Consider the following 11,446-nt stretch of genomic DNA (forward strand, 5'->3'; position numbering starts at 1 on the left):
TGAAGACCAGCAACAGCATTCAGGGCTGCCACCTTCCGTGTGGGACAAGGAGCCGGACGTTTGCCTTTTCGGGAACAGGCACTGCCGAGGATGCGCACCGTGAGATGTTCCTTCTCTGGGCAAGCACAGGTCCCAATACTTGTTGTGCCTGTGAATAGGCTGCACGGGGAAGGTGAAGACCAGCAGCAGCTTTCAGGGCTGCCACCTTCCGTGTGGGACAAGGAGCCGGACGTTTGCCTTTTCGGGAACAGGCTCTGCCGAGGATGCGCACCGTGAGATGTTCCTTCTCTGGGCAAGCAGAGATCCCAAAACCTGTTGTGCCTGTGCATAGGCTGCACGGGGAAGGTGAAGACCAGCAGCAGCTTTCAGGGCTGCCACCTTCCGTGTGGGACAAGGAGCCGGACGTTTGCCTTTTCCGGAATAGTCTGTTCTGAGGATGCGCACCGAGAGATTTTCCTTCTCTGGGAAAGCAGAGACCCCAATACTTGTTGTGCCTGTGAATAGGCTGCAGGGGGAAGGTGAAGACCAGCAGCAGCTTTCAGGGCTGCCACCTTCCGTGTGGGACAAGGAGCCGGACGTTTGCCTTTTCAGGAACAGGCACTGCGAGGATGCGCACCGTGAGATGTTCCTTCTCTGGGCAAGCACAGATCCCAAAACCTGTTGTGCCTGTGAATAGGCTGCACGGGAAAGGTGAAGACCAGCAAGAGCTTTCAGGGCTGCCACCTTCCGTGTGGGACAAGGAGCCGGACGTTTGCCTTTTCGGGAACAGGCTCTGCCGAGGATGCGCACCGTGAGATTTTCCTTCTCTGGGTAAGCAGAGATGCCAATACTTGTTGTGCCTGTGAATAGGCTGCACGGGGAAGGTGAAGACCAGCAACAGCTTTCAGGGCTGCCACCTTCCGTGTGGGACAAGGAGCCGCACGGTTACCTTTTTCGGAACAGGCTCTGCCGAGGATGTGCACCGTGAGAGATTGTGTCTCTCGGTAAGCAGAGATCCCAATATCTGTTGTGCCTGTGAATAGGCTGCACGGGGAAGGTGAAGACCAGCACCAGCTTTCAGGGCTGCCACCTTCCGTGTGGGACAAGGAGCCGGACGTTTCCCTTTTCGGGAACAGGCACTGCCGAGGATGCGCACCGTGAGATGTTCCTTCTCTGGGCAAGCACAGATCCCAATATCTGTAGTGCCTGTGAATAGGCTGCACGGGGAAGGTGAAGACCAGCAAGAGCTTTCAGGGCTGCCACCTTCCGTGTGGGACAAGGAGCCGGACGTTTGCCTTTTCGGGAACAGGCACTGCGAGGATGCGCACCGTGAGATGTTCCTTCTCTGGGCAAGCACAGATCCCAATACCTGTTGTGCCTGTGAATAGGCTGCACGGGGAAGGTGAAGACCAGCACCAGCTTTCAGGGCTGCCACCTTCCGTGTGGGACAAGGAGCCGGACGGTTACCTTTTTGGGAACAGGCTCTGCCGAGGATGTGCACCGTGAGAGATTGTGTCTCTCGGTAAGCAGAGATCCCAATATCTCTTGTGCCTGTGAATAGGCTGCACGGGGAAGGTGAAGACCAGCAACAGCATTCAGGGCTGCCACCTTCCGTGTGGGACAAGGAGCCGGACGTTTGCCTTTTCGGGAACAGGCACTGCCGAGGATGCGCACCGTGAGATGTTCCTTCTCTGGGCAAGCACAGGTCCCAATACTTGTTGTGCCTGTGAATACGCTGCACGGGGAAGGTGAAGACCAGCAGCAGCTTTCAGGGCTGCCACCTTCCGTGTGGGACAAGGAGCCAGACGTTTTCCTTTTCGGGAACAGGCTCTGCCGAGGATGCGCACCGTGAGACGTTGCTTCTCTGGGCAAGCAGAGATCCCAAAACCTGTTGTGCCTGTGCATAGGCTGCACGGGGAAGGTGAAGACCAGCAGCAGCTTTCAGGGCTGCCACCTTCCGTGTGGGACAAGGAGCCGGACGTTTGCCTTTTCCGGAATAGTCTGTTCTGAGGATGCGCACCAAGAGATTTTCCTTCTCTGGGAAAGCAGAGACCCCAATACTTGTTGTGCCTGTGAATAGGCTGCAGGGGGAAGGTGAAGACCAGCAGCAGCTTTCAGGGCTGCCACCTTCCGTGTGGGACAAGGAGCCGGACGTTTGCCTTTTCAGGAACAGGCACTGCGAGGATGCGCACCATGAGATGTTCCTTCTCTGAGCAAGCACAGATCCCAAAACCTGTTGTGCCTGTGAATAGGCTGCACGGGGAAGGTGAAGACCAGCAAGAGCTTTCAGGGCTGCCACCTTCCGTGTGGGACAAGGAGCCGGACGTTTGCCTTTTCGGGAACAGGCTCTGCCGAGGATGCGCACCGTGAGATTTTCCTTCTCTGGGTAAGCAGAGATCCCAATACTTGTTGTGCCTGTGAATAGGCTGCACGGGGAAGGTGAAGACCAGCAACAGCTTTCAGGGCTGCCACCTTCCATGTGGGACAAGGAGCCGGACGTTTGCCTTTTCGGGAACAGGCTCTGCCGAGGATGCGCACCGTGAGATGTTCCTTCTCTGGGCAAGCAGAGATCCCAATACTTGTTGTGCCTGTGAATAGGCTGCAGGGGGAAGGTGAAGACCAGCAAGAGCTTTCAGGGCTGCCACCTTCCGTGTGGGACAAGGAGCCGGACGTTTGCCTTTTCGGGAACAGGCTCTGCCGAGGATGCGCACCGTGAGATGTTCCTTCTCTGGGCAAGCAGAGATCCCAATACCTGTTGTGCCTGTGAATAGGCTGCACGGGGAAGGTGAAGATCAGCACCAGCTTTCAGGGCTGCCACCTTCCGTGTGGGACAAGGAGCCGGACGTTTGCCTTTTTGGGAACAGGCTCTGCCGAGGATGTGCACCGTGAGAGACTGTGTCACTCGGTAAGCAGACATCCCAATATCTGTTGTGCCTGTGAATAGGCTGCACGGGGAAGGTGAAGACCAGCAACAGCTTTCAGGGCTGCCACCTTCCGTGTGGGACAAGGAGCCGGACGTTTGCCTTTTCGGGAACAGGCTCTGCCGAGGATGCGCACCGTGAGATGATCCTTCTCTGGGCAAGCACAGATCCCAATACTTGTTGTGCCTGTTAGTAGGCTGCAGGGGGAAAGTGAAGACCAGCAACAGCTTTCAGGGCTGCCACCTTCCGTGTGGGACAAGGAGCCGGACGTTTGCCTTTTCGGGAACTGGCTCTGCCGAGGATGCGCACCGTGAGATGTTCCTTCTCTGGGCAAGCACAGATCCCAATACTTGTTGTGCCTGTGAATAGGCTGCAGGGGGAAGGTGAAGACCAGCAACAGCGTTCAGGGCTGCCACCTTCCGTGTGGGACAAGGAGACGGACGTTTGCCTTTTCGGGAATAGTCTGTTCTGAGGATGCGCACCGTGAGATTTTCCTTCTCTGGGAAAGCAGAGACCCCAATACTTGTTGTGCCTGTGAATAGGCTGCACGGGGAAGGTGAAGACCAGCAACAGCTTTCAGGGCTGCCACCTTCCGTGTGGGACAAGGAGCCGGACTTTTCCCTTTTCGGGAACAGGCTCTGCCGAGGATGCGCACCGTGAGATGTTCCTTCTCTGGGCAAGCAGAGATCCCAAAACCTCTAGTGCCTGTGAATAGGCTGCAGGGGGAAGGTGAAGACCAGCAACAGCTTTCAGGGCTGCCACCTTCCGTGTGGGACAAGCAGCCAGACGTTTGCCTTTTCGGGAAAAGACTCTGCAGAGGATGCGCACCGTGAGATGTTCCTTCTCTGGGCAAGCACAGATCCCAATATCTGTTGTGCCTGTGAATAGGCTGCAGGGGGAAGGTGACGACCAGCAACAGCTTTCAGGGCTGCCACCTTCCGTGTGGGACAAGGAGCCGGACGTTTGCCTTTTCGGGAACAGGCTCTGCCGAGGATGCGCACCGTGAGATTTTCCTTCTCTGGGTAAGCAGAGATCCCAATACTTGTTGTGCCTGTGAATAGGCTGCACGGGGAAGGTGAAGACCAGCAACAGCTTTCAGGGCTGCCACCTTCCATGTGGGACAAGGAGCCGGACGTTTGCCTTTTCGGGAACAGGCTCTGCCGAGGATGCGCACCGTGAGATGTTCCTTCTCTGGGCAAGCAGAGATCCCAATACTTGTTGTGCCTGTGAATAGGCTGCAGGGGGAAGGTGAAGACCAGCAAGAGCTTTCAGGGCTGCCACCTTCCGTGTGGGACAAGGAGCCGGACGTTTGCCTTTTCGGGAACAGGCTCTGCCGAGGATGCGCACCGTGAGATGTTCCTTCTCTGGGCAAGCAGAGATCCCAATACCTGTTGTGCCTGTGAATAGGCTGCACGGGGAAGGTGAAGATCAGCACCAGCTTTCAGGGCTGCCACCTTCCGTGTGGGACAAGGAGCCGGACGTTTGCCTTTTTGGGAACAGGCTCTGCCGAGGATGTGCACCGTGAGAGACTGTGTCACTCGGTAAGCAGACATCCCAATATCTGTTGTGCCTGTGAATAGGCTGCACGGGGAAGGTGAAGACCAGCAACAGCTTTCAGGGCTGCCACCTTCCGTGTGGGACAAGGAGCCGGACGTTTGCCTTTTCGGGAACAGGCTCTGCCGAGGATGCGCACCGTGAGATGATCCTTCTCTGGGCAAGCACAGATCCCAATACTTGTTGTGCCTGTGAGTAGGCTGCAGGGGGAAAGTGAAGACCAGCAAGAGCTTTCAGGGCTGCCACCTTCCGTGTGGGACAAGGAGCCGGACGTTTGCCTTTTCGGGAACTGGCTCTGCCGAGGATGCGCACCGTGAGATGTTCCTTCTCTGGGCAAGCACAGATCCCAATACTTGTTGTGCCTGTGAATAGGCTGCAGGGGGAAGGTGAAGACCAGCAACAGCGTTCAGGGCTGCCACCTTCCGTGTGGGACAAGGAGACGGACGTTTGCCTTTTCGGGAATAGTCTGTTCTGAGGATGCGCACCGTGAGATTTTCCTTCTCTGGGAAAGCAGAGACCCCAATACTTGTTGTGCCTGTGAATAGGCTGCACGGGGAAGGTGAAGACCAGCAACAGCTTTCAGGGCTGCCACCTTCCGTGTGGGACAAGGAGCCGGACTTTTCCCTTTTCGGGAACAGGCTCTGCCGAGGATGCGCACCGTGAGATGTTCCTTCTCTGGGCAAGCAGAGATCCCAAAACCTCTAGTGCCTGTGAATAGGCTGCAGGGGGAAGGTGAAGACCAGCAACAGCTTTCAGGGCTGCCACCTTCCGTGTGGGACAAGCAGCCAGACGTTTGCCTTTTCGGGAAAAGACTCTGCAGAGGATGCGCACCGTGAGATGTTCCTTCTCTGGGCAAGCACAGATCCCAATATCTGTTGTGCCTGTGAATAGGCTGCAGGGGGAAGGTGACGACCAGCAACAGCTTTCAGGGCTGCCACCTTCCGTGTGGGACAAGGAGCCAGACGTTTGCCTTTTCGGGAACAGGCACTGCCGAGGATGCGCACCGTGAGATGTTCCTTCTTTGGGCAAGCACAGGTCCCAATACTTGTTGTGCCTGTGAATAGGCTGCAGGGGGAAGGTGAAGACCAGCAGCAGCTTTCAGGGCTGCCACCTTCCGTGTGGGACAAGGAGCCGGACATTTGCCTTTTCGGGAACAGGCTCTGTCGAGGATGCGCACCGTGAGATGATCCTTCTCTGGGAAAGCAGAGACCCCAATACTTGTTGTGCCTGTGAATAGGCTGCACGGGGAAGGTGAAGACCAGCACCAGCTTTCAGGGCTGCCACCTTCCGTGTGGGACAAGGAGCCGGACGTTTTCCTTTTCGGGAACAGGCTCTGCCGAGGATGCGCACCGTGAGATGTTCCTTCTCTGGGCAAGCACAGATCCCAATACTTGTTGTGCCTGTGAATAGGCTGCAGGGGGAAGGTGAAGACCAGCACCAGCTTTCAGGGCTGCCACCTTCCGTGTGGGACAAGGAGCCGGACGTTTGCCTTTTCAGGAACAGGCACTGCGAGGATGCGCACCGTGAGATGTTCCTTCTCTGGGCAAGCACAGATCCCAAAACCTGTTGTGCCTGTGAATAGGCTGCACGGGAAAGGTGAAGACCAGCAAGAGCTTTCAGGGCTGCCACCTTCCGTGTGGGACAAGGAGCCGGACGTTTGCCTTTTCGGGAACAGGCTCTGCGGAGGATGCGCACCGTGAGATGATACTTCTCTGGGGAAGCACAGGTCCCAATACTTGTTGTGCCTGTGAATAGGCTGCACGGGGAAGGTGAAGACCAGCACCAGCTTTCAGGGCTGCCACCTTCCGTGTGGGACAAGGAGCCGGACGTTTCCCTTTTCGGGAACAGGCACTGCCGAGGATGCGCACCGTGAGATGTTCCTTCTCTGGGCAAGCAGAGATCCCAATATCTGTAGTGCCTGTGAATAGGCTGCACGGGGAAGGTGAAGACCAGCAAGAGCTTTCAGGGCTGCCACCTTCCGTGTGGGACAAGGAGCCGGACGTTTCCCTTTTCGGGAACAGGCTCTGCCGAGGATGCGCACCGTGAGATGTTCCTTCTCTGGGCAAGCACAGGTCCCAATACTTGTTGTGCCTGTGAATACGCTGCACGGGGAAGGTGAAGACCAGCACCAGCTTTCAGGGCTGCCACCTTCCGTGTGGGACAAGGAGCCAGACGTTTGCCTTTTCGGGAACAGGCTCTGCCGAGGATGCGCACCGTGAGATTTTCCTTCTCTGGGTAAGCAGAGATGCCAATACTTGTTGTGCCTGTGAATAGGCTGCACGGGGAAGGTGAAGACCAGCAACAGCTTTCAGGGCTGCCACCTTCCGTGTGGGACAAGGAGCCGGACGTTTGCCTTTTTGGGAACAGGCTCTGCCGAGGATGTGCACCGTGAGAGATTGTGTCTCTCGGTAAGCAGAGATCCCAATATCTGTTGTGCCTGTGAATAGGCTGCACGGGGAAGGTGAAGACCAGCAACAGCTTTCAGGGCTGCCACCTTCCGTGTGGGACAAGGAGCCGGACGTTTCCCTTTTCGGGAACAGGCACTGCCGAGGATGCGCACCGTGAGATGTTCCTTCTCTGGGCAAGCAGAGATCCCAATATCTGTAGTGCCTGTGAATAGGCTGCACGGGGAAGGTGAAGACCAGCAAGAGCTTTCAGGGCTGCCACCTTCCGTGTGGGACATGGAGCCGGATGTTTGCCTTTTCGGGAACAGGCACTGCGAGGATGCGCACCGTGAGATGTTCCTTCTCTGGGCAAGCACGGATCCCAATACCTGTTGTGCCTGTGAATAGGCTGCACGGGGAAGGTGAAGACCAGCACCAGCTTTCAGGGCTGCCACCTTCCGTGTGGGACAAGGAGCCGGACGGTTACCTTTTTGGGAACAGGCTCTGCCGAGGATGTGCACCGTGAGAGATTGTGTCTCTCGGTAAGCAGAGATCCCAATATCTCTTGTGCCTGTGAATAGGCTGCACGGGGAAGGTGAAGACCAGCAACAGCATTCAGGGCTGCCACCTTCCGTGTGGGACAAGGAGCCGGACGTTTGCCTTTTCGGGAACAGGCACTGCCGAGGATGCGCACCGTGAGATGTTCCTTCTCTGGGCAAGCACAGGTCCCAATACTTGTGCCTGTGAATACGCTGCACGGGGAAGGTGAAGACCAGCAGCAGCTTTCAGGGCTGCCACCTTCCGTGTGGGACAAGGAGCCAGACGTTTTCCTTTTCGGGAACAGGCTCTGCCGAGGATGCGCACCGTGAGATGTTCCTTCTCTGGGCAAGCAGAGATCCCAAAACCTGTTGTGCCTGTGCATAGGCTGCACGGGGAAGGTGAAGACCAGCAGCAGCTTTCAGGGCTGCCACCTTCCGTGTGGGACAAGGAGCCGGACGTTTGCCTTTTCCGGAATAGTCTGTTCTGAGGATGCGCACCGAGAGATTTTCCTTCTCTGGGAAAGCAGAGACCCCAATACTTGTTGTGCCTGTGAATAGGCTGCAGGGGGAAGGTGAAGACCAGCAGCAGCTTTCAGGGCTGCCACCTTCCGTGTGGGACAAGGAGCCGGACGTTTGCCTTTTCAGGAACAGGCACTGCGAGGATGCGCACCGTGAGATGTTCCTTCTCTGGGCAAGCACAGATCCCAAAACCTGTTGTGCCTGTGAATAGGCTGCACGGGAAAGGTGAAGACCAGCAAGAGCTTTCAGGGCTGCCACCTTCCGTGTGGGACAAGGAGCCGGACGTTTGCCTTTTCGGGAACAGGCTCTGCCGAGGATGCGCACCGTGAGATTTTCCTTCTCTGGGTAAGCAGAGATCCCAATACTTGTTGTGCCTGTGAATAGGCTGCACGGGGAAGGTGAAGACCAGCAACAGCTTTCAGGGCTGCCACCTTCCGTGTGGGACAAGGAGCCGGACGTTTGCCTTTTCGGGAACAGGCTCTGCCGAGGATGCGCACCGTGAGATGTTCCTTCTCTGGGCAAGCAGAGATCCCCAAACCTGTTATGCCTGTGAATAGGCTGCACGGGGAAGGTGAAGACCAGCAACAGCTTTCAGGGCTGCCACCTTCCATGTGGGACAAGGAGCCGGACGGTTACCTTTTTGGGAACAGGCTCTGCCGAGGATGTGCACCGTGAGAGATTGTGTCTCTCGGTAAGCAGAGATCCCAATATCTGTTGCGCCTGTGAATAGGCTGCACGGGGAAGGTGAAGACCAGCAACAGCATTCAGGGCTGCCACCTTCCGTGTGGGACAAGGAGCCGGACGTTTCCCTTTTCGGGAACAGGCACTGCCGAGGATGCGCACCGTGAGATGTTCCTTCTCTGGGCAAGCAGAGATCCCAATATCTGTAGTGCCTGTGAATAGGCTGCACGGGGAAGGTGAAGACCAGCAAGAGCTTTCAGGGCTGCCACCTTCCGTGTGGGACAAGGAGCCGGACGTTTCCCTTTTCGGGAACAGGCTCTGCCGAGGATGCGCACCGTGAGATGTTCCTTCTCTGGGCAAGCACAGGTCCCAATACTTGTTGTGCCTGTGAATACGCTGCACGGGGAAGGTGAAGACCAGCAGCAGCTTTCAGGGCTGCCACCTTCCGTGTGGGACAAGGAGCCAGACGTTTGCCTTTTCGGGAACAGGCTCTGCCGAGGATGCGCACCGTGAGATTTTCCTTCTCTGGGTAAGCAGAGATGCCAATACTTGTTGTGCCTGTGAATAGGCTGCACGGGGAAGGTGAAGACCAGCAGCAGCTTTCAGGGCTGCCACCTTCCGTGTGGGACAAGGAGCCGCACGGTTACCTTTTTGGGAACAGGCTCTGCCGAGGATGTGCACCGTGAGAGATTGTGTCTCTCGGTAAGCAGAGATCCCAATATCTCTTGTGCCTGTGAATAGGCTGCACGGGGAAGGTGAAGACCAGCAGCAGCTTTCAGGGCTGCCACCTTCCGTGTGGGACAAGGAGCCAGACGTTTGCCTTTTCGGGAACAGGCACTGCCGAGGATGCGCACCGTGAGATGTTCCTTCTTTGGGCAAGCACAGGTCCCAATACTTGTTGTGCCTGTGAATAGGCTGCAGGGGGAAGGTGAAGACCAGCAGCAGCTTTCAGGGCTGCCACCTTCCGTGTGGGACAAGGAGCCGGACATTTGCCTTTTCGGGAACAGGCTCTGCCGAGGATGCGCACCGTGAGATGATCCTTCTCTGGGAAAGCAGAGACCCCAATACTTGTTGTGCCTGTGAATAGGCTGCACGGGGAAGGTGAAGACCAGCACCAGCTTTCAGGGCTGCCACCTTCCGTGTGGGACAAGGAGCCGGACGTTTTCCTTTTCGGGAACAGGCTCTGCCGAGGATGCGCACCGTGAGATGTTCCTTCTCTGGGCAAGCACAGATCCCAATACTTGTTGTGCCTGTGAATAGGCTGCAGGGGGAAGGTGAAGACCAGCAACAGCTTTCAGGGCTGCCACCTTCCGTGTGGGACAAGGAGCCGGACGTTTGCCTTTTCAGGAACAGGCACTGCGAGGATGCGCACCGTGAGATGTTCCTTCTCTGGGCAAGCACAGATCCCAAAACCTGTTGTGCCTGTGAATAGGCTGCACGGGAAAGGTGAAGACCAGCAAGAGCTTTCAGGGCTGCCACCTTCCGTGTGGGACAAGGAGCCGGACGTTTGCCTTTTCGGGAACAGGCTCTGCGGAGGATGCGCACCGTGAGATGATACTTCTCTGGGGAAGCACAGGTCCCAATACTTGTTGTGCCTGTGAATAGGCTGCACGGGGAAGGTGAAGACCAGCAACAGCTTTCAGGGCTGCCACCTTCCGTGTGGGACAAGGAGCCGGACGTTTGCCTTTTTGGGAACAGGCTCTGCCGAGGATGTGCACCGTGAGAGACTGTGTCTCTCGGTAAGCAGAGATCCCAATATCTGTTGTGCCTGTGAATAGGCTGCACGGGGAAGGTGAAGACCAGCAAGAGCTTTCAGGGCTGCCACCTTCCGTGTGGGACAAGGAGCCGGACGTTTCCCTTTTCGGGAACAGGCACTGCCGAGGATGCGCACCGTGAGATGTTCCTTCTCTGGGCAAGCAGAGATCCCAATATCTGTAGTGCCTGTGAATAGGCTGCACGGGGAAGGTGAAGACCAGCAAGAGCTTTCAGGGCTGCCACCTTCCGTGTGGGACAAGGAGCCGGACGTTTCCCTTTTCGGGAACAGGCTCTGCCGAGGATGCGCACCGTGAGATGTTCCTTCTCTGGGCAAGCACAGGTCCCAATACTTGTTGTGCCTGTGAATACGCTGCACGGGGAAGGTGAAGACCAGCACCAGCTTTCAGGGCTGCCACCTTCCGTGTGGGACAAGGAGCCAGACGTTTGCCTTTTCGGGAACAGGCTCTGCCGAGGATGCGCACCGTGAGATTTTCCTTCTCTGGGTAAGCAGAGATGCCAATACTTGTTGTGCCTGTGAATAGGCTGCACGGGGAAGGTGAAGACCAGCAACAGCTTTCAGGGCTGCCACCTTCCGTGTGGGACAAGGAGCCGGACGTTTGCCTTTTTGGGAACAGGCTCTGCCGAGGATGTGCACCGTGAGAGATTGTGTCTCTCGGTAAGCAGAGATCCCAATATCTGTTGTGCCTGTGAATAGGCTGCACGGGGAAGGTGAAGACCAGCAACAGCTTTCAGGGCTGCCACCTTCCGTGTGGGACAAGGAGCCGGACGTTTCCCTTTTCGGGAACAGGCTCTGCCGAGGATGCGCACCGTGAGATGTTCCTTCTCTGGGCAAGCAGAGATCCCAATATCTGTAGTGCCTGTGAATAGGCTGCACGGGGAAGGTGAAGACCAGCAAGAGCTTTCAGGGCTGCCACCTTCCGTGTGGGACATGGAGCCGGATGTTTGCCTTTTCGGGAACAGGCACTGCGAGGATGCGCACCGTGAGATGTTCCTTCTCTGGGCAAGCACGGATCCCAATACCTGTTGTGCCTGTGAATAGGCTGCACGGGGAAGGTGAAGACCAGCACCAGCTTTCAGGGCTGCCACCTTCCGT

The sequence above is a fragment of the Haliaeetus albicilla genome, unplaced genomic scaffold, assembly GCF_947461875.1.
Source record: "Haliaeetus albicilla unplaced genomic scaffold, bHalAlb1.1 scaffold_34, whole genome shotgun sequence".
NCBI lineage: Eukaryota > Metazoa > Chordata > Aves > Accipitriformes > Accipitridae > Haliaeetus > Haliaeetus albicilla.